The following is a 21,000-nucleotide window of genomic DNA, read 5'->3' on the forward strand; positions in this document are numbered from 1 at the left end:
AAACGTCATGTTGAGACTTCTTGGAACATGTCAAAAGATTTAAAAGTAGCCTCTTCCATGCAAGAGCTATTTGAAAATGCATTCAAAGTGTAAATATATCTTACATGCAGCTGAAAGTTAGGGTGGGGCTGGATGCACTGGAATGAGACAGAGCGATGTTTTGATTCAAATGAATGTTTTCGTTTTTCTGAAGTGGGTGATGAAACTGGCTTTGATAATCTGTGAACTCAATCTGTCACAGCCAGTGAAGACAAAGCGAGACATGCCAGCAGATGGATAATTGAAAGCTGAAATTAAGTCTCATCATCTAACAGAGGCAACAAGATGAAGAAATACATATAAAACTATGCAATTTATCACGAAGACACAGTGGTAAGAGCCAAAAGCACATGCAGTCTCTACAGCATGGATGGAAAACAGCATGACTCTAAAATACAGGTTCAGACTTACGTATTCCAGTCCGTGCCAATGACAGGCAAGGTGTAATTCCTGCAGTATGTAATTTGTGCATGTGTTTTAGCCCTTCAGCGAGCAATGATACCCCATTGGATGTGACTTTAGTCTATTTATGCATCACTTTCCATTCATGTCTTAAAATCTGCTTTAATTGATAGCTTGTGATGGCAAATTTTGCACACCAATCCTGTTTCAACAAGTTGCTTTCATAGCCCTTATTGAAGGAAATACGTGCCATGATCTCCATCAGTGTTTGGTGTAATGCGTTTACAAGGTAATTAGTTACTCTAATGTATTATTTTTTTTACTCAAAAGTAGTTTAACATTTTTTTTATTTTTTTTTTTTATTCTGATGAAATTTTTTAGAGTAGTTACTTTGATCTCTGATCTTCCTCCATGAAAGGTGCTAATCTACAGAGGAAGACTCCAAGCACTGACAGTTAAACAAATGAAATGATGCACAACAGGCCTAACCTTGTCATAATAGCTAACACATGTGACCTCCTGGCAAGAGAGCTTTTATTACTATATATTTGGAAAAAAGAGAAAAGAACACCTTTGCTCAAGAACAGCCAGAAGTCAGAACTCCCACAGACTTTATTGTCTTATTTTTAGGAAGTATTTATAAACAAACCAGAGCAGATAGGATGCAGAGTTCTCGACAAAAAGTGAAAGAGAACATGGACCCACAGGTTAAAAATACTGAATGTGGTAAGCTGGTATGACTTCCACCGTGTCCTAACCAGATGCAATGGGAATGGGAGTTCCAGCATCTAAAAATGTGTCTGTCCGCACTGAAAGTGAAAATGCAGCATGATGTGACACAATTACAGCCATTCAGACATGGAGTAGGATTTGGGGCCAATAAGATTTCTCTGTGGGCGGGGCTACCCATCACAACAAAGTGGAAATATAAACTAAGAGGCTGACAAAATGTCCTGTTGCTGGTTATTATTTAGGATTAACATGGGAAAGATTTTATTGCTTGCCACTTTATTGCATTATGTTTGGTTAGAACATGAAGTCCTAAAAATTCTGAGGCTGTAAAATGTATCACTTTCCAAATATCAAATGAAAAATACATTATTTCTGCATCCTATGGGGCCATTCAGATCGAACATGCTCTTGCACTGAAAAAAGCTAGACACAGCACAACAAATGGAATAGAACGCAGGTGTCTTGAGATGTGTTTTAAAAGTTGAAGTTCTTTTTAACCTGACACAATGTCTAAAAAAATTGCCGCTCCTGTGCCTGATGCTGAAAAAACAGTGGTCAAAGATATCCGTCGAGTTCATGTTTTTGCGCAGACAAACAAAAAATCTGTATCAATCAAACTGTATCGTTCTGTAAAGACAGTCTAGAGAAAATGATTTGATTTGTTTACTCGAAGAAAAAAAAATCACTGTGAGACATAATGGGAATATGTGAACAGGAGTGTTTTAGAGGAACTCAGAGGAGAATGGGTTGACAATGGACCGGTATCATATTGTGCTGACCTTTGATAATGATGAAAACACATTTTCAAAGGCACTAGTTAGTTTTCAAAAGATATAGGTCATGCTGTAACCTGGTCTCATAATTACTTTGGGAGCACAAACATTTCAGATGACTACATACAACATACAGTAGATGCAATAGAAAAAGATTTCTCCATGAATTACTAAAGAACAAAAAAAACAAACATATAACAACAAAGAAAATCAGAACTTCATTGAATATATGCCCTTATAAGTCACAAAGGCTTTATAACTGATTGATTACAAACAGAAAGAATCAGACTGGCCTAGCAGTCTGATAGCATGTAGCACAAGGAAGTGACTCCTGATTTCATAAGCTGAATAGATGACCCTTTGGATTGAACCATCTTGAACACCAGCCCAGCATCCGATCCTCAAACCAGAGCATGATTCACACAGTGCAGACAGGTTGAAAAATGAGACCCCTAAAATTACACATGAAAACACATCAGCCACTTGAATTAAAAAGCCCTTTGATCTACATTCAATGATTAAACATGTGTATGGGGGAAAAGCACGCTGCTCTCAGTCTGTGATGTATAAAGTATACTTACATGGTACCATTCAGCTCGTAGTAGTGCTTTTTTCTTCCCTACTAAGGACATATTTTCAGTTTTTTTTTCTGTGCCTCAATGAACAAAAGACAAAGGGCTCCATAAACCAAAATAGTTGCACATTGAATCACTGTATGTACATGTTACTAAAACGTTTCAAACACATATTTATAAGTGAACACCACAAATGAGGAAGCAGCACTATTTTTGAAATGTTTTGTTTAATGTTGTGTCCAAACCAACCACTACAGTTTATTGGAAAAGTTATCCTACATTCTTTTATTCTGATATCATGATATGCTCCTTCATAACTCCAGAATGTTTAGAATTTTGGTTAATTTGATCAGTTACCAATCAAAATGTAGTACTCTCAGCTCAGTTTAACACATTTTTATCATTCCACAGATTTCCCCCCAAAATCAGTAAAGAAAATGTCAAATAAAAGTCTGTAGATTTAATCTGGGGCAGGTCCTTAGTAAGAGAGCTTTCCTTTATAACAAAAATGACTACTGACTAATTTACATTTAAGCATCTGGAAAGCTATTTATCCTTTCATGTAATTCACAGAAGGTAGTCTGTATATACTGTAGAATATACTGTAGGTCAAAAGCAATGAAGAGGCCATGTCTATGAATTATGTCATGTGAAACTGAGGAGCGTTTAACTCGCTCATGGCATCATCAATTTGTTTCAGCTCCTCGTAGTGGTATTGAGAGTCTCTGAGAGGGTGCACCATAATCTCCTCAATCTGAAGGAAGAGCTGAGAGAGAACACAAACATTCACACCTACATAATCAACATTCTAGATGCTATAATATATGAAGCATTTCAATCATGGCATCATTTGAGGTTTGACTGACATTAACTATTGATATGTATATATATATACAAACACAGACGTCAAGTAATATAAACAGAACTTGTCTTACACCTTCATGACAGTTTTAAACAAGGGGATAAGGACAAACTTAATCTGTGCCGTGGGTTTTGTCACTTTGTCTCTGTCCATGAAGGGTGCCAAAGGAAGCCCCTCCGATTTCTCACGATCACTCTGAACAAAGACAATGGCTTTAAGTTAATTTCTGTTAGCTTTTAGGGGGTCAACTATACTAGGAGAGCTAGTGTTCTCCTAAAAGTTGACAAAACAAACTTTTAGCAGATTTACTCATTTTCTTCTTTGGGAAAAGGACCAAAAATATACTGCACTTTTTCAATTTGTCCAAAAATGCTCTCTAGAATGAGAATGTCCCTCCCCCTATTTTTATTACGTACTTCTGACTAGTAATAGCAAGTAGCAAATCATGTTCATGGAGGTAACCCTTAGGCTGCTGGCTGTAAAAAAAATAAAAAAATTGATTAATTTTAAAGTTCAAAGAATGTAAAAATGCTACAGTTAAAAAAAAAAAAAAAAAGTTACTCATATATGGCAAAAAATTATCCGTATATTTAACAAGATAAAACATGTAATTGTCATGTGTATTTTGTTGATTCATGTTTTTCATGTCTTTTATTTTGAAAAGCATATTTCCTGTTTCATGTCATGTGTCCCTAGTCAGGTGATGTCCTGTTTTCCCTCCATGTTAATGTGTCTTGTTTTCATTGGTTTATTGTCTTGTTATCCTGTTATCAGTTCTGTTTGTTCATTGGTTATCTTTGTCATGTGTTCTCCCATGTCCATGTATTTAAGCCCTCATGTTTTCCCATTGTGCTTTATCAGGTATTGTGATTGTAACTTTGTTGGATAGTTCATGCCATGTTAAGTCTAGTTTATGTCAAGTCAAGTGAAGTTCATGTTTTGTTCATGTGTGGATTTACGGGTTTTTGGATTTCACTACTGTAAATAAACTGCACCTGGGTTCCTACATCATCGTCTCTTCATCTGCCTGTTGCCAGCAATGTTACAGTAATTTTATGGTAAAATGTTTTTTAGATGTACAAATTTTGGTTTTATTGTATAATTAATGGTAAAAATTTAGATTATGAATAAACTCAGCAAAAAAGAAACGTCCCTTTTTCAGGACACTGTATTTTAAAGATAATGTTGTAAAAATCCAAATAACCTTACAGATCTTTATTGTAAAGGGTTTAAACAATGTTTTCCATGCTTGTTCAATGAACCATAAACAATTAATGAACATGCACCTGTGGAACAGTTGTTAAGACACTAACAGCTTACAGACGGTAGGCAATTAAGGTCACAATTATAAAAACTTAGGACACTAAAGAGACCTTTCTACTGACTCTGAAAAATGCCAGAAGAAAGATGCCCAGGGTCCCTGCTCATCTGTGTGAATGTGCCTTAGGCATGTTGCATGGAGGCATGAGGACTGCAGATGTGGCCAGGGCAATAAATTGCAATGTCTGTACTGGGGGACGCCTAAGACAGCACTACAAGGAGACAGGAAGGACAGCTGATCATCCTCGCAGTGGCAGACCACGTGTAACAACACCTGCACAGGATTGGTACATCCGAATATCACACCTGCGGGACAGGTACAGGATGGCAACAACAACTGCCTGAGTTACACCAGGAACACACAATCCCTCCATCAGTGCTCAGACTGTCTGCAATAGGCTGAGAGAGACTTGACTGAGGGCTTGTAGGCCTGTTGTAAGGCAAGTCCTTACCAGACATCACTGGCAACAACGTCGCCAATGGGCACAAACCCACCTTACCAGACAGGACTGGCAAAAAGTGCTCTTCACTGACGAGTCACGGTTTTGTCTCACCAGGGATGATGGTCGGACTCGCGTTTATCGTCGAAGGAATGAGCGTTACACCGAGGCCTGTACTCTGGAGCAGGATCGATTTGGAGGTGGAGGGTCCAACATGGTCTGGGGCGGTGTGTCACAGCATCATTGCACTGAGCTTGTTGTCATTGCAGGCAATCTCAATGCTGTGCATTACAGGGAAGACATCCTCCTCCCTCGTGTAGTACCCTCCCTGCTGGCTCAGCCTGACATGACTCTCCAGCATGACAATGCCACCAGCCATACTGCTCGTTCTGTGCTTGATTTCCTGCAAGACAGGAATGTCAGTGTTCTGCCATGGCCAGTGAAGAGCCCGGATCACGTCTGGGACCTGTTGGATTGGAGGGTGAGGGCTGGGGCCAAAATGTTTGGGAACTTGCAAGTACCTTGATGGAAGAGTAGGGTAACATCTCACAGCAAGAACTGGCACATCTGGTGCAGTCCATAAGGAGGAGATGCACTTCAGTACTTAATGCAGCTGGTGGCCACACCAGATACTGACTGTCACTTTTGATTTTGACCCCCCCCCATTATTCCATTTCTGTTAGTCACATGTCTGTGAGACTTGTTCAGTTTATGTCTTAGTTGTTGAATCTTTTTATGTTCATACAAATATTTACACTTCAAGTTTGCTGAAAATAAAAGCAGTTGAAAGTGAGAGGACATTTCTTTTTTTGCTGAGTTTATATGAATATATTGTCAACAGCCATATCACCCTGCAGCACTTGCCTGGTTGCCCACTAAAGCTAAGCAGAGTTGAGCCTGGCCAGTACCTGGATGGGAGACCTCCTGGGGAAAACTAAGGTTGCTGCTGGAAGAGGTAAGGCCAGCAGGGGGTGCTCACCCTGCTGTCTGTGTGGGTCCTAATGCCCCAGTATAGTGACGGGGAAACTATATTGTAAAAAGGCACTGTCATATGGATGAGATGTTAAACTGAGGTCCTGGCTCTCTGTGGTCATTAAAAATCCCAGGGCACTTCTCATAAAGAGCAGGGGTGTACCCTGGTGTCCTGGTGAAATTCCCCCCATTGGCCTTTATCTATCATGGCCTCCTAATAATCCCCATCCCTGAATTGGCCACATTGCTGTACTCTCCTCATCAATAGCTGGTGTGTGGTGAGCGCACTATGGCTGCCATCACACCATCCAGATGTACCACCGGTGGTTATCTTGTGTTTGTTTTGAATAACCTGCACTTGGGTTCACACAATCCCTATGTCTCATCCTGCTCTGCTTAGCCCTGACATTACAGAATACAAGACCAAAGACGCAGTACAAAGCCAAACATAGGGCTTATATAAACTCAGCAAAAAAAGACCCTTCCTGCAGGCTCATCCTGACATGACCTTCCAGCATGACAATGCCACCAACCATACTGCTCGTTCTGTGCATGATTTCCTGCAAGACAGGAATGTCAGTGTTCTGCCAGTGAAGAACCCAGATCTCAATCCCATTGAGCACGTCTGGGACCTGTTGGATCAGAGGGTGAAGGCTAGGGCCATTCCCCCCAGAAATGTCCAGGAACTTGCAAGTGCCTTGGTGGAAGAGTGGGATAAAATCTCACAGCAAGAATTGGCAAATCTGGTGTCAATTTTTAGTGTTACATGTGTTACCCTGATGGTGTATTGTGTTTGTGTAAATGACACTGTGCACTATGTGTGATAATTATTGTCTCTATATGTGTATTAATTATTGCTCCTGGAAGGGTAACTCTTGATGAACATTGTCACCATGTGGTACTTTTATAGTTAGTATGGTGATTAACAGTACATTTTAAAGCAGACTTTTACATTCCAGCAGGTTAGTATATCAAGTTTATATATCATTTAATAATATAAATGCTAATGAACCATAAATTATACAGGTGTCAAAACTGCATCCATAAAGCCTGAAACATGGTTACTGTATTTTTTTTTGGTATAAATATGGCAACACACTGCACTTGTCAAGAGATTTCATGGGGTCTTTAAACAAACACATTGATAACTTTAAATTGGTAAACCATTAGAGTGCATAAGAAGGATATAGAGTTAGCAAACCTGTATGAAGTATTCCTATAGCAGACAGTCCACCCACGGCTCTGCCACTTCTGTGGGCCTGACCTCATTGGAAATGTCACAGCATTTGATGAGGACCATCTTCAGCTGAACATATGACAGGGGAATATGAAGAGTGGGCCAACAAATCTTTTCCTGTCAAACTGCCAAATGCCATCTACACCATATCAAAACCAAACAAAGGTCTTATCGCAGTGTGTTGCGTTCACTGCTGATTTATGTCATGTGGGTACATTCACATGCTCCTTGTTGGTGAAGTCAAAATTGTCCCCTTTGTGCTTAAACGAGTCCAGAATCTCACCATGCCTGGCCATGTCAGTTGCCAAAATCAGTGTAATTATAGCCTGCCAATAAATATTCATATAACACAAATATGTAACATTCAATGTAAAAAGCTAGCTTAGATTGTTAGTTCAATAGTTGACATTTCATGGCTGTTCTACGGAACAACAGGTGTACCTGCCGAATCTGTTTAAAGGCTTCTGGGTTCACGTTGGCAATATATTACACTCAGCGAGAGTATCTGGAAGGCCACAGCGCAGTGGTGATTCTCCATTGGAGATATGTAATTGTAGCACACGGCCAACTCAGTGCGAGGATTGATCTGATATTATGATGTCAAATCATGGACAAAAATACACAAGTGCAGAAACACAGCGCACAAGCGAATTACAGTATGGTGAGCACAGTAACAAAGCTTGCAAGCAAAATGTAAAGCTGCAGAAATTGCAAATTCCAAACTCGAGAGGAAAAAATATGATTGTGCACATCAATCAACAATCTTGCTAGGAGACATAACAAAAACGCACATCTGGCAGGTCCCTCGCATGCAGAACTGAACAAGCATGCAAGATTCACACGCGCAAGTTGTGTTCTACACGTGCGCGAGTTTAGTCTTCGCGCTCACGTGCAAGTTGTATTCTACACGCTCACGAGTCATTTGAGTTTTGACAGTCAGGGACCGGCCTCAAAACTTTGTGTGAACAAATTTTATTGGCTGTTGGCCTTCTCTGGAACTCCTGTTTTGATTGGCTGCTGGCCATCTCTGGGAAGGAGGCACCTCAGAGTTGAAGAGAAAGCAGGATGAGGCAGACACTGAAGAGGTAGCTTTTCTTTTTATAATATAAACAAATTCCAACATATTTGGAATTTGTACAACAGCTGTAAGGTTCTTAATGGAGCACTGCCTATCAATTAAGTCATGGCTTGTAACATGCTCGCTAACGTTAGCTGTCTAGATGTGCTAGCTATGTGGTAAGCACATTGGTGGCTTTTGTGTCCCTCATTAACATGTGTAAACAACGACTTCAAGGATGAATAGCTGATATCAACTTTTACAATGTGTTGTTAAAGGCAGTTTTTCTTACATATGAACAAAAATACAGTAACCTTATTTTAAGTTTTTTTTAATCATCTTTATGAGGATGTCTGTCATTTTGATCGAAAAACAAAAACATGGGAATAAAGGCGAGAGCTGCAGTCCTCGGATCAGTGTACTGTTAACTCAAGAACTGCTGTCCTCGGATCATTGTACTGTTGACTCGAGAGCTGTAGACTGGATCATCTTCATACGTTGATAAAGCGGTAATACAATCAAGTGATAAACATATTTCCAGTATGATTTATTTGTTACACTCTCTGTTGTTCAGCAAAATACACCCGAAACATACATTTTGCCCCTTAATCACACACATGCTCAGTGTCAGCAGCTCATCGGTTCTCAGTATGTCGGACACCTCAGAAAGAGGTGATTCTCAGTTCAGTGTACTGTTGACTTGAGAACCGTTACAAGCAACTCATTGTACTGATGACTCGAGAGCTGTTGCGACCTGAGCATTCAGTCCGATTTGTGAACTAGTTGAAGCAGTTAATTGCAAATAAGAGTTGGCAAAAGCAGATATCACCAGTTCTAGATTCAAAGTACTCCTGTTTATTGGCTCATTTCGATTCAGAGTGTCAGGCACATCCGAGAGACAGGTTAAGATAGAGTAACTTGTGGATCAGTGTTGACTCGAGACGCAAACTGTTTCAAATGATTCGGTGAACTAGTTCAACTCGTTCACTAAAAAGAACTGGTTCAAAAGAATGATTTGTTCATGAACTGGACATCACTATGATGCTCCATTCTCACTGCTGTGTGTTACTGAGCGATGATTACTAACTGCAGTGTGTGCTCACCAGATAACAAGGGACACTTCGATGGTCGCTGAGAGAATTACTTCGGTCTACTACAATGGACTTAACGTAAAATGAACTGCTGCCAACTACCAGCTAGATTGCAAGGCACACCTCACTCACCATGGCCTGCTTCTGTGGGTGTCACTTTGTTTTAAAAAGTTTTTGGGACGCTGATTGTGAACTCACTAAACTAATGAATATGAATTAGGTTATGCACAGATATATTCAAAAAATGTTTACTGTTTGATAAATAGTCATTCTTGATGACCAAATAAAGTGCTCCAATAAACATTTTACATAATTAATTTGACAACTTTTATCCCTATATTTACCACTCTTGGTCCTGAGAATTTGTTATTAAGTCTAGGGCTGCACAATTAATCAAAAAACTAAATGTGATTACTATTATGACTGCCGCGATTATGTAATCGTGAAAATGTATGATCACAGCATTCAATTTAAGTCTGCCTGTTGCGTCAATGGTTTCTATCTACAGCATGTTTTTGCAGCGGTTGCGTATTCTAACCAATCACTAACATGTCCATTGAGCAATGAAATGGCAATGGCCAATCAGAGCCACTTAAATTAGCCCTTCATCCTATCAGTAATGACAACTGATCCTAATGCGCAAGTTTTAAACCATCTGAATGCCCAGATGCTTGCTTTATGTTCCACCTCTGCGGTGGCACACAAAAATGAATACTGAAGAAACATTGAAATAAACTGTAGAACAAGGGCGAAAAGCACTTAGAAATTATTTTGGATTCATTGAATTTTGCACCGCTCGCTTTGAACGTAGATGTTAAATACACTGCAAATGAGCAACACGACAAAACTAAATCACTCCCTAATCAAGGAATAGACACAGTTTAAATAATTGATTTATTATGCTGATTAGACAGCTCTGTTTTTAATGAGAGCATTACATTTTGTGTGGAGCATCATTGAGCTCATGTCGAAATGCAGGTCTCAAACAGTGTAAACCTGCAGTGAGTGACAGCTTCAGTCATTGTAATGGGAGAGTTTGTCTCATTGATCGATTTCTGTGTACAATTTATAAAAAATGTAATAATAGTTTTGTTTTGTCATGTTAATAAGTAGGCCAATGTGAATTTGATTGGTACAAAATACCAATAAAGTAATACAGCTTAACTGTTCTAAGTCAACATAAAGAATATGGCATGAATAGCATATTTCAGGAATCACCGTTATTATCGCGTCTGCTCTAATAACACCCATTTGCCACGCAGATGATATTAGTAGATTTAACATTTTCATGAATCACACAAACTCTGATAGCAGATGACTGTTTTTAATTTCCAAAGTGCAACCACTGAGGGCAAAAATGATCTAACGATGATCTTACATGAACAAGATCACCATTGAAGATCTAACTGGATGAATGGTCCCCTGTCTTGCCACCAAAGGGCTTACTGAACGCAGTGTCACTTGGTCAATTTAAATCGGATAAGTTTGAATATTGAATGTGTCATATTATTAACTGTACGTCGACTAATAATTTAAGCAGTAATTTAGCAGTAATGTAATTTATTCTATACCATAGATATCCATTTAAATTAATTTTTATTTAGCCTAACATTAACAAACATTATTACAATATTTAATGCTTAAAAGAAACTGGAGTGCAGCTCATATCCACAACTGAAATCCTGCACAGTTGCTTACTTTGTGACGTGATGGTAATTTAATATTTTAATCGACATTAATAATCGTGATTACAATATCAATGGCAATAATCGACAATTATGATTTTTTGCTATAATCGTGCAGCCCTAATTCAGTCATTAGGTTAATACATGGTCCAGCAGTCTGTTATTTGTGGGGCTTTTTCACCACATATACAAGGAGTTTCTGGTTCTAATTCACCCCAATATATCTTTTATTTTAATAAACCAAGATTGCATCTGTATGTCAGTGGACATACAATATATCATGATTTAGCACGACCTGCATTGCACGTGCATGCATGATACAGAACAACTGTCAACAGCCACGATGAGCACTTATCATAACATTCATAATAACTAATTTCAGCGCCTGACACCACTCATTATAACACACAAACAAAATAGAAATGCCTGCTCAAGAACTGGCAAAGTTTCTTCTGCATAAGACACTTACCTGATGATAGCTATTTCAAAAAGTGGTAGGGACTTAACTTAATTGGCCTGGACAAAAAGTGGTAGGTACATGTCCCACCCATCCCACCTATAAATGAGGCCTATGACTGCATCTTTCAGTCTTAGGATCATTTGGATGGACTCCACAAAGAATATACTGCTATCAATCACAGCATTTTCCATTGCAAAACAGCAAGTAACACTTTACTGACCACTGCTTGTATCACTTCATTCTCTTAAAATGGAAAACATAGAGAATAAACTACTGCTAAGAAAAGCCTTTACCAGTCAAACAGCAAAAGACACTCCATCTACGTATGTGCACTTCCGTAGTCAATTTGGGATGGACCTCAAAGACACAATCATTAATCTTACAATTCAATCAATATCCTTTAGTTTTAAACATTGCCAAAAATCTACTCAGTTTACTCAATTGTATCACACATTGCTAACTGATATTGGCATTAGATTCATGCAGTATAGCCATAGGGGAACTGGTTCCCACAGCTGAGCTTGGTTTCTTCCACGTTTTTGTTTCCTCCATTACCTAACATACGCAGTTTTTGTTTCCTCCCACAGTTGCTTTTTGGCTTGCTTACTGGCAGCCTAAAGACAAAAACATTAAGGCATGATTTTCAATGAAACTGTTCAATGGGGACTTTTAAGTTATTAGTATGTATTAGTTAAGTAATTGCAGTATGATTTTCTGTAAAGCCGCTTTGAAAAGCTCTGTACAAGTACAATTTTCTTGTCTTGACTGACTGTATGAAGACTTTTGAAAATGTTTTATTATAATTAAGAAATGTGACAAAATGGTTGGAAAAAAATAATACTACAGAATATTTCACAATATACTGTATGTGCTATGACATTACACTCAATGTTTGGGGGAATATATATTCAAATAGTCTTTCATAAAACCATATATGAAACCATGTATGAAAAATGTGTCATTGTCATGATATGTTAGGTTCTTTAAAAAATGCTTGGTAGTATAATATATAACATCCCTGATCTAAATGGAAATGCCACAGTGCCCTATACTGTCAGTTTCTACACAAATGCTGTATAACTGCAGGTAAAATGAGATACAGTTTTATATTATAAAATTTTAGTGGAACACTCCCCATACACACAACACTTATTTTGCCTGATCAGTATGCTCAATATACTAACTACTGTGTTACTGCAGGACTTGTGGGTAGTCAGTATTACCAAGGGGCAACATATCCTGGAGGGCAAAAACATTAAAATTGAAAATAAAACCATTATTTTTGGGGAAAAACATGAATATTTATTTTTTGAATCACAGAAAATACTAATGTGTTGAAACAGCAATACATTTTCTTATGTGTATTTCTGGTCTTGCCATTTTTAGGGTTTATAACATCAACAGATGGTTAGTACCTTCTATTTAAACATATACATCATAAGCCAGTTGTCAATAGAGGTATTATGTAAGCATTTAACATCACTTAAATTATAAGGTGGATGAGTCATTTTTGAAGAACACCAAACTGTATTCCCGCTTCCGTTCATACATTCAATGACGGTGCATTTTAATTGTCTAATCCTCATATATTATGTCCACTAAAATATAAAACATACATCAGGACAATGAATACTAGCCTTTATTCTCACGTTTTTTTTTGTTTTTTTTTCTCGATTTGATATCAGCTATTCATTGTTAAAGTCATTTTTACACATGTTAATGAGGGACAAAAAAGCCACCAATGTGCTTACTACATAGCTAGCACATTTAGACAGCTAAAGTTAGCGTTCGTGTTACAAGCCACGACTTAATTGATAGGCAGTGCTCCACTGAATAAAGAACCTCACAGCTGTTTACATTTTGCTTGCAAGCTTTGTTACTGTGCTCACCCTACAGTAATTCGTTTGCGCGCTGTGTTTCTGCGCTTGCATATTTTTGTCCATGATTTGACGTCATATGATATCTGTCAAAGGACAGCCACTGATCATGCTAGATTAACTTGTCATATGTCAACCCACTGATTACTAAGCTAAATGGCAAAGATGTATGACTGTAAAATTGTCATCACAAATGTGCAGGCAAATACCTGGGTACACCTGTATGGTTTTTATGAGAACTGACTTGAGAGCATAATTACACAGAAGCAAAGATCTTACGTGTTGTTGTATCCAGGGTGGTCCATGTCGTGACACACTGCAGCAGTCATTAAAATGCCCAAATCTGTCAGCGTAAGCTTTTCCTGGAGGCCACACACACAGACACACAGCGATCCACTTTTACTGTCCCAGAGTAATTGGTGTGCTAATTGCTACATACAAAAGAGAGTTCTCACCTGGAGATTGCAGAGGTGGATCATGCCATACATCATCTGACGCAGAAACAAAGGCGAACATTATGGAAGGGGTTGGTACAGTAATTTTCCTGAATGACCAGCTGAAAACGTATAAATAGAATCAGCATCATTAATTCTATTATGCGTTAAGCTGTTGCTTTATTTAAGTTTGAAAATTCAGGAATTTCAGAAGAAGTACAGTTTTTTTTTTTTTTTAAAGGGGTCATATGTGAGAAACTTCCTACCCACTCCAAAAAGAGCATTTATTGGAACTAATCAACTAAAACAACTAATTTTGTAAACAAAAATATTAAGTCCAGCAAAACGCTGTTGCTCATTTCATATGCGAGGAGGGCATTTACGTAGACATCTTAAAGTTGCTGTAAGTGATTTTTTTTTAATGAAATGGTATGCAGAAAATGTTCCTTCTCCCTGAAAGATTAAGATATCACTGAAATAAGTGCCAGAGATATCTCATTGGTCTCTGTGACAGCACTAGACTGTTCAAACAGCAAACAAAAAGTTATCGCGCATTTTGCGCATTTTCATAGTGTAGTAGTTGATGCAGATCATTCAGGTTTAAAGGGATAGTTCACCCAAAAATAAAAATTCTCTCATGATTTACTCACCCTCCTGGCATCCCAGATGTGTACGACTTTTTTTCTTCTGCAGAACACAAATTACGATTTTTAGAAGCATATTTCAGCTCTGTAGGTCCTCACAATGCAAGTGATTGGGTGCCAAAATGTTTAAGCTCCAAAATCCAAAGGGTGCATTTATGTAATCCATATGACTCCAGTGGTTAAATCCATGTATTCAGATACAATATGATAGGTGTGGGTGAGAAACAGATACATTTTCGAAGTCATTATTTATCATAAATTCTCCTCCCTGCCCATTAGGGGGCGATATGCACAAAGGATGTGAATCACCAAAAACAGAAGGATTTTATTGTAAAAAGTAATTAAATATTGATCTGGTTCTCACCCACACCTATAATATCACTTCAGATGATATAGATTTAACCACCAGAGTAATCTGGAGTACTTTTATGTTGTCCTTCTGTGGATTTGGAGGGGGGGGATTATTTATATTATAAGAATTATATAAAATTATATTAAGATTATAAGATTATATTGTTATACCAGCCAGCGTTTGAGCATGATAGGGTTCATGTTAAACTCCTTCACAAGATCTAAGTTGTGATACATGTACTCTAGGCAGCTCAGCATCTGACAAATAGACACAGTAAAGTCACTATCAAATGTCTAAGAAGAGCTTGTGTGAATATAGCAGCCCAAAAACCATTTAATCTCTACATTTTTGAATTTCACCAAGCTGACTCACTTCATTGTGCTCCCAGTGCCAGACATCAAAGGTTGGTTTCTTCAGAGCTTCAGTGGTCTCTTGAGAAAATGTGTACCAAGGAAATTTCTTACATTTCTTAATTTCTTTCCATCTTCTGAAAGATTGTACTTGCACGGACAATTAATTCTGAAAAGAAAGTGGAGTAGTCATTTAGATATATTGCTGTTTCTTGCTGGAAAACAAGCCATGCCTTTCTGCCGTAATGGCCACTCTAGATCGATAAGTAGATTGACTGTTACGCTCATGTTGATTTCACTGGAAAGCATGTTCTTTCACTTACCTCCCACCAGCTCTGGACGTCATCTAATCTCGCAGATTCTTCAGGTCGTTTTTGCATTTTTTAATCTCCACAATCTTCAAACCCTCCACTGTAGAGAACACAGATGAAGAAAATGTGAGAGGTGCTTGCATATACAAAACTTGGCACCACAATGCCAGGGTGTTTGTGGGTGGTTGCCAGGGCATTGTTATATGGTTGCTATGATGTTCTGAGTGGTTTTTAGCATGTTGCTATGCAGTTGTTAGGATGTTCTGGGTTGCTACACTCTTAAAGATTTTCCCGTCAAAAAACAGTAAAGAACTGGCAGCAGGGTTGCCAGCATGTTACTGTAAAATTAACGGTGTCTTGCTGTTGCTGAAATTAACAGCTATATACTGTTTTTACAGCTACAGTATACAACTGTAATTTAGCAGCATATAGCTGTCAAATTACATACTATCTACTGTTGCTGAAATTTACAGCTATGTTCCCAGCATGCACTGCGGCATGAAGAAATTACTTTGATTTTTTAATATGTACTAGTTTATTTTATCTTACATATTTACGTAAAAGTATGTTTGTTAATTGTCACCACTGTTGCGTTTTGTATGCCGAGAGTTGATATCTGTGTGTCTTGATAACAACTTGAATTATGCCATAACTTCATCAAACTCGAGTTATGCTGTAAGTTCATCAAAAACGTCAAACACTCAATTTGCTGATATAATTTTGCTGAAATATCCTTTATTCTTTATTGTTTTTGCTTTTATGTGTAATGCATCACTATTGCCACATATAGTGCCATTTGCAAGGTAGGATCAGACATTCAGGCTACTCTTAGGTTTTGTCTTCCAAGTAGCACAGTGCAACAACTTGTCTTTTACTTAAACATAAATTGAGTGGCTGGAAGAACATAATATAATCAGGAAGGTCCAAGGTGCCAACTCAAGAGATCACTAATCACCATAATGGTGACTTCAATCAAAACACAACTATTGATAACAAAACAACAACACTATTAAACTAAGACTCCTATTAAGTCTGAACAAATCATTTTGTACGTGTTTTTTTTTATTTATTTATTTTTTTTTACAATTTTTGTAGCTCCAATGCATTTGCCAAAGCATACATACTTATTCAAGCGCAAAGGGCTATACTCATTCATTTTGGTACTTATATTTTTTTATTATTTGACTTCTCATTAGACAGACAAGTGAAGGCTGATGTGAGATGATAAAGAACAGAGGTGTTGGTCAGAAACATCATGAACACTAACCATGTTCCACAAACTAAAATTTTCATGGGTGGGGGTTAAAATATACGTTTCAAAATGTCACTATGGCTTTCACCAAAATGATATCATGATTTTAAATGTTCATATTCCCCTAATGCCTTGCACAGAACAGCTATTTACCATAAAACAAGTCACTTCACAGTGAGCCTGCTCTTGATCTCCCAGAATGCAACATTTTTAACAGCAAACTACTGTATTTAAGAATCACAGTAGACTGCTGTAGGAATTTGGCCGTAAATTTACAGCAATTCTTTACAGTGTAGGTTGTTTCTAAGTGGTTACAAGGGTGTTCTGGGTACATGGTACTAGGTGTCTGTGACATTCTGGTCCCCATATGGCTCTGGTTACTTCTTCAATAGGATTTTCGTAAGTCTGAACACTTGGAAAATTAATAGCACACCTTGCCTCAACAAGATACACAATTAGAGGTAGCCTATCATTCATAAAGCACAAAGTTGCAGGATTAGTTATGCCCCAAAGTTGAAAATTTAGGATTAGGGTTTGTTCATATCCCTAACACTAAGTCTGAGCAATAAAAGGCTAATAGTGATACTTGCCTTAGAATACACAACTAATAATACTAATACAAAACAAGATGAACATCATATGATCTTCATATCTTACTATCAAACAATGCCAAGCACATTTTTAAAAACCTATTTAACATGCCAGAGCATTTGTAAAGGAAAGCTAACAGTCAAACTTTAACATTGCCAATACATACATTCTACTATTTTCTCCAGAATAGGCAGTCTGTTGGTCACTTCCATTTTCAGTTCATTGATCCTGAATGCTCTGTATAGTGGAAGAAAAATATAATTTGGCCTGGTTTCAGGACAGAATCCCCGCAATGATTGTTCATTCATCTCCTATCCATGGGAAAACAAACATGTCTGTTACCTGCTGAACTGCTCTGCTGCCTGTGCGAACACATTCTGAAACATATCTTCCTTTACTGTGGAGATAAATACACAGGTTGTAAATCAAGACAGAGTAACTCTTGGCTCAAAACAGTGGTATTAATGTTAATGAACACAAAAATGAAAACTACATGAAAAAACTACAATAAAATTAAACTGAAACTGAAAACACTAAAAATCTAAAACTAAACAAATAGTAACAGATTGAAAACTAAATGAAAACTAAAAACTGCCTGGAAATTTAGTGGAAAATTAGTATGAGGGAAAGAAGTTGTAATGTTCTAAAGGTCATAAACTGTGAAAAAAATGTAAGATGATGTACATTATGGCCAGTACATAAAGGAATTACTTTGTACAGGGAGCTGAAAGGACAGAATAGGACAATTAACTAACAGACTAAAATGAAAATAAACATACAGTAATTACATACTGTATACAAACAAGTGCAAAGCTGCTTTTTACTAGGGGGTGTTGGTGGGCATTGTAGGATCAATGGACACAAGAGCCCCTTCAGGGTCCACCATCATTATGGCTGTGTTCCTATTGAAGAAATAAAATAGAAACTGAAATGAAATTCTATGGATCTATTAAACATCTGACACCATGCAGAGCTGTTTTCTCAGGTACCCGAGCATCCAGGACACAATAGAGAACTCCTTTTTTCTATCACCATAAGTTTTCAAGATGGAGTGAGGTGTTACTTAGTGATGATGTCACAGTGATAAACAAACCTGGGGATGTTGGAGGAGGAACACAGAAGTTCCTTGATGTACATGGGCTGCAGTAACGACTAAACAGCAACTAAGCAAGAGGACAAATAAGGGTGTGTCGTCAGCATTAGACCAGCTGTATTTGCTGTCATAATTGTATGTAGTACAATGAGAAAACAGCGGCCTCAAGTTACTGCACTCTAATGCTGTAAATGCAATGTAAAACTCAAACATGTATTTTGAGCGAAGTTTTGAAATACAATAGAAAATGACATGAGATTTAAACAAACTCTGACCTCATTAAAGGGATAGTTCACCCAAAAATGAAAATTCTCTCATCATTTACTCACCCTCATGCCATCCTAGATGTGGATGGCTTTCTTTCTTCATCAGAACACAAATAAAGATTTTTAGAAGAAACATAGATGTAATCCAAGACTCCAGTGCTTAAATCCATATCTTCAGAAGTGATGTGTTAGGTGTGGGTGAGAAATAGACCAAAACTGAAGTCTTTTTTAATATTCCTATAAATCTCCACGTTCACTTTCACTTTTACATCTGAAAGGACTTAAAATATCGTTCTGTTTCTCACCCACACCTGTTATATTGCTTCTGAAGATATGGATTTAAGCACTGGAGTCTTGGATTACATCTATGTTTCCTTCATGTGATTTTTGGAGCTACAAAGTTCTGATCAACATTCACTTGCATTGTATGGACCTTCAGAGCTGAGATATTTTTCAAAAAAATCTTCATTTGTGGTTTGCTGAAGAAAGAAAGACATACATATCTGGGATGGCATGAGGATGAGTAAATGATAAGAGAATTTTTTTTTTTTTGGGTAAACTCTCCTGACCTGAACTATCGTACAAGAGAGCAACCTCTGAGTGATAAAATGTGATTCTACCAAATATGAATGGTTTAAGTATTATTGTTAAAGAGAAACGGCAGTTATGTGAATTGATTAGTATATTAATTGAATGAAGAAAAGGGTGGTGCAGCAGAGGCAGGTGTGGTAGACAGGCTTTGATCGGCAAAAGATTGTATACTACAGTTGTCTTATGCCACTCTCAATGTCCTCTTGGCCTCTCTGACTAAACTTGGCAGGTTGTGTGAGCTTCATGATGGAACTGACAAAGCTCTGCCACATAAACTTTTACACATGTAATGAGTATGAAAATAAATCTATAATTGCTTATGGAGTAAGAGCACTAATAATTGTTCTTCAGACATTGGGAAAATGTCTCTGGGAAACACAAAGGAGAGAACAAATATGGTTGCCAAGTGTCACAACAGAATGCAATGTCAGTTGCACCTGTGGAACACGCCTTCTACGGCTTTATTTTTAACCTGTGCACACTGACTTCCCTGCACTCTTCTTGACAGCCAAACTGCTTAACATCTTGTTTAATGGCTTTTATTCAGCAGTATACAGTACAGCTTATGATTTGGCTTTTGTGTATTGGAGACTTTTCAGTAAAAAAAAATACAAAAATAAAAAATTGATTAAACTGAATAAAGTCTTTGATTTAGATGGATCACTTTGTCCTTGGCTATCTGATACTGATACAGTGAAAGAAAGAAAAAAGATTTTCAAGTATTTGAAAGTGTTTATGTGCAGAAATTGTTAGCTTAGCAAAGTGCAACGTAACAAATATCACAAAAATTAAATGAAGAATTATTTGATGTGTGAAAAATACTAGCTGTCATACTCTTTGTCATGTCAAGCATCCCTACTTTAACATGTCTCAGAAATTATGCACAGCTTCATGCCATTACCAAAATGCAAGTTTTAGCAGCCTTATCGACAGTTCTCTATGTTGAGCAAACTACATGTAAAAAAACCCCTACATCTACACTGGTGAGATATTCAACAAAACAGCAGTATTTTGTGACGCACTGCAGTCAGTTACATTTAACTTAGCCTCGATTTCAGACACAGCAATGGTCTCATGATAACCAATGGCCTGCAACTGAGATTTTATTAAAGTCAGATTAACATGAGTTAATTTAAACATAATATCACCTTCTGTACTTTGCCATCTACGTCCAGGTAGATGGTTTTAGGGGCATAGAAGGAGAATCCAGACCCCATGCTGACAGTCTCACCAACAGAACAAACTATGCGTGCCTCTCTCCTCCCGTCCAGTTACCCCTAACCAGGAGCAGAGCCACCTAAACCATTGTTCAAATGGCCTGCCACACCAGACGTCCCCTGCAAATAAACAGAATTTCACTTCTGTCACATTTAATGAATTTGAAGGACAGTTCTTACACCCTGTAGTCTTGGTACTGGCAATAACATTTTTAGTGACTGTAGCATCAGAAGAACTGCAGTGCAGAACAGTAGATGTGTCTATTTTTGGGCTTTTCACACTTAAACCCTGGGTTAATGTAATCCAGGGTTAATTCCACGTTTCACGCTATTCATAGTTTATCCTAGGGTTAGTAACTCACAATGTATACCTTTGG

General features: G+C 37.7%; 1 pseudogene; it reads right to left on the reverse strand.

Moving 5' to 3' along the window:
* Positions 1 to 2,536: 2,536 nt before the first annotated feature.
* On the reverse strand, positions 2,537 to 20,703 carry LOC127429744 (high affinity cGMP-specific 3',5'-cyclic phosphodiesterase 9A-like; annotated as a pseudogene).
* Between the last annotated feature and the right edge of the window lie 297 nt (positions 20,704 to 21,000).

The sequence above is a fragment of the Myxocyprinus asiaticus genome, chromosome 39 (assembly GCF_019703515.2).
Source record: "Myxocyprinus asiaticus isolate MX2 ecotype Aquarium Trade chromosome 39, UBuf_Myxa_2, whole genome shotgun sequence".
Taxonomy (NCBI): Eukaryota; Metazoa; Chordata; class Actinopteri; order Cypriniformes; family Catostomidae; genus Myxocyprinus; species Myxocyprinus asiaticus.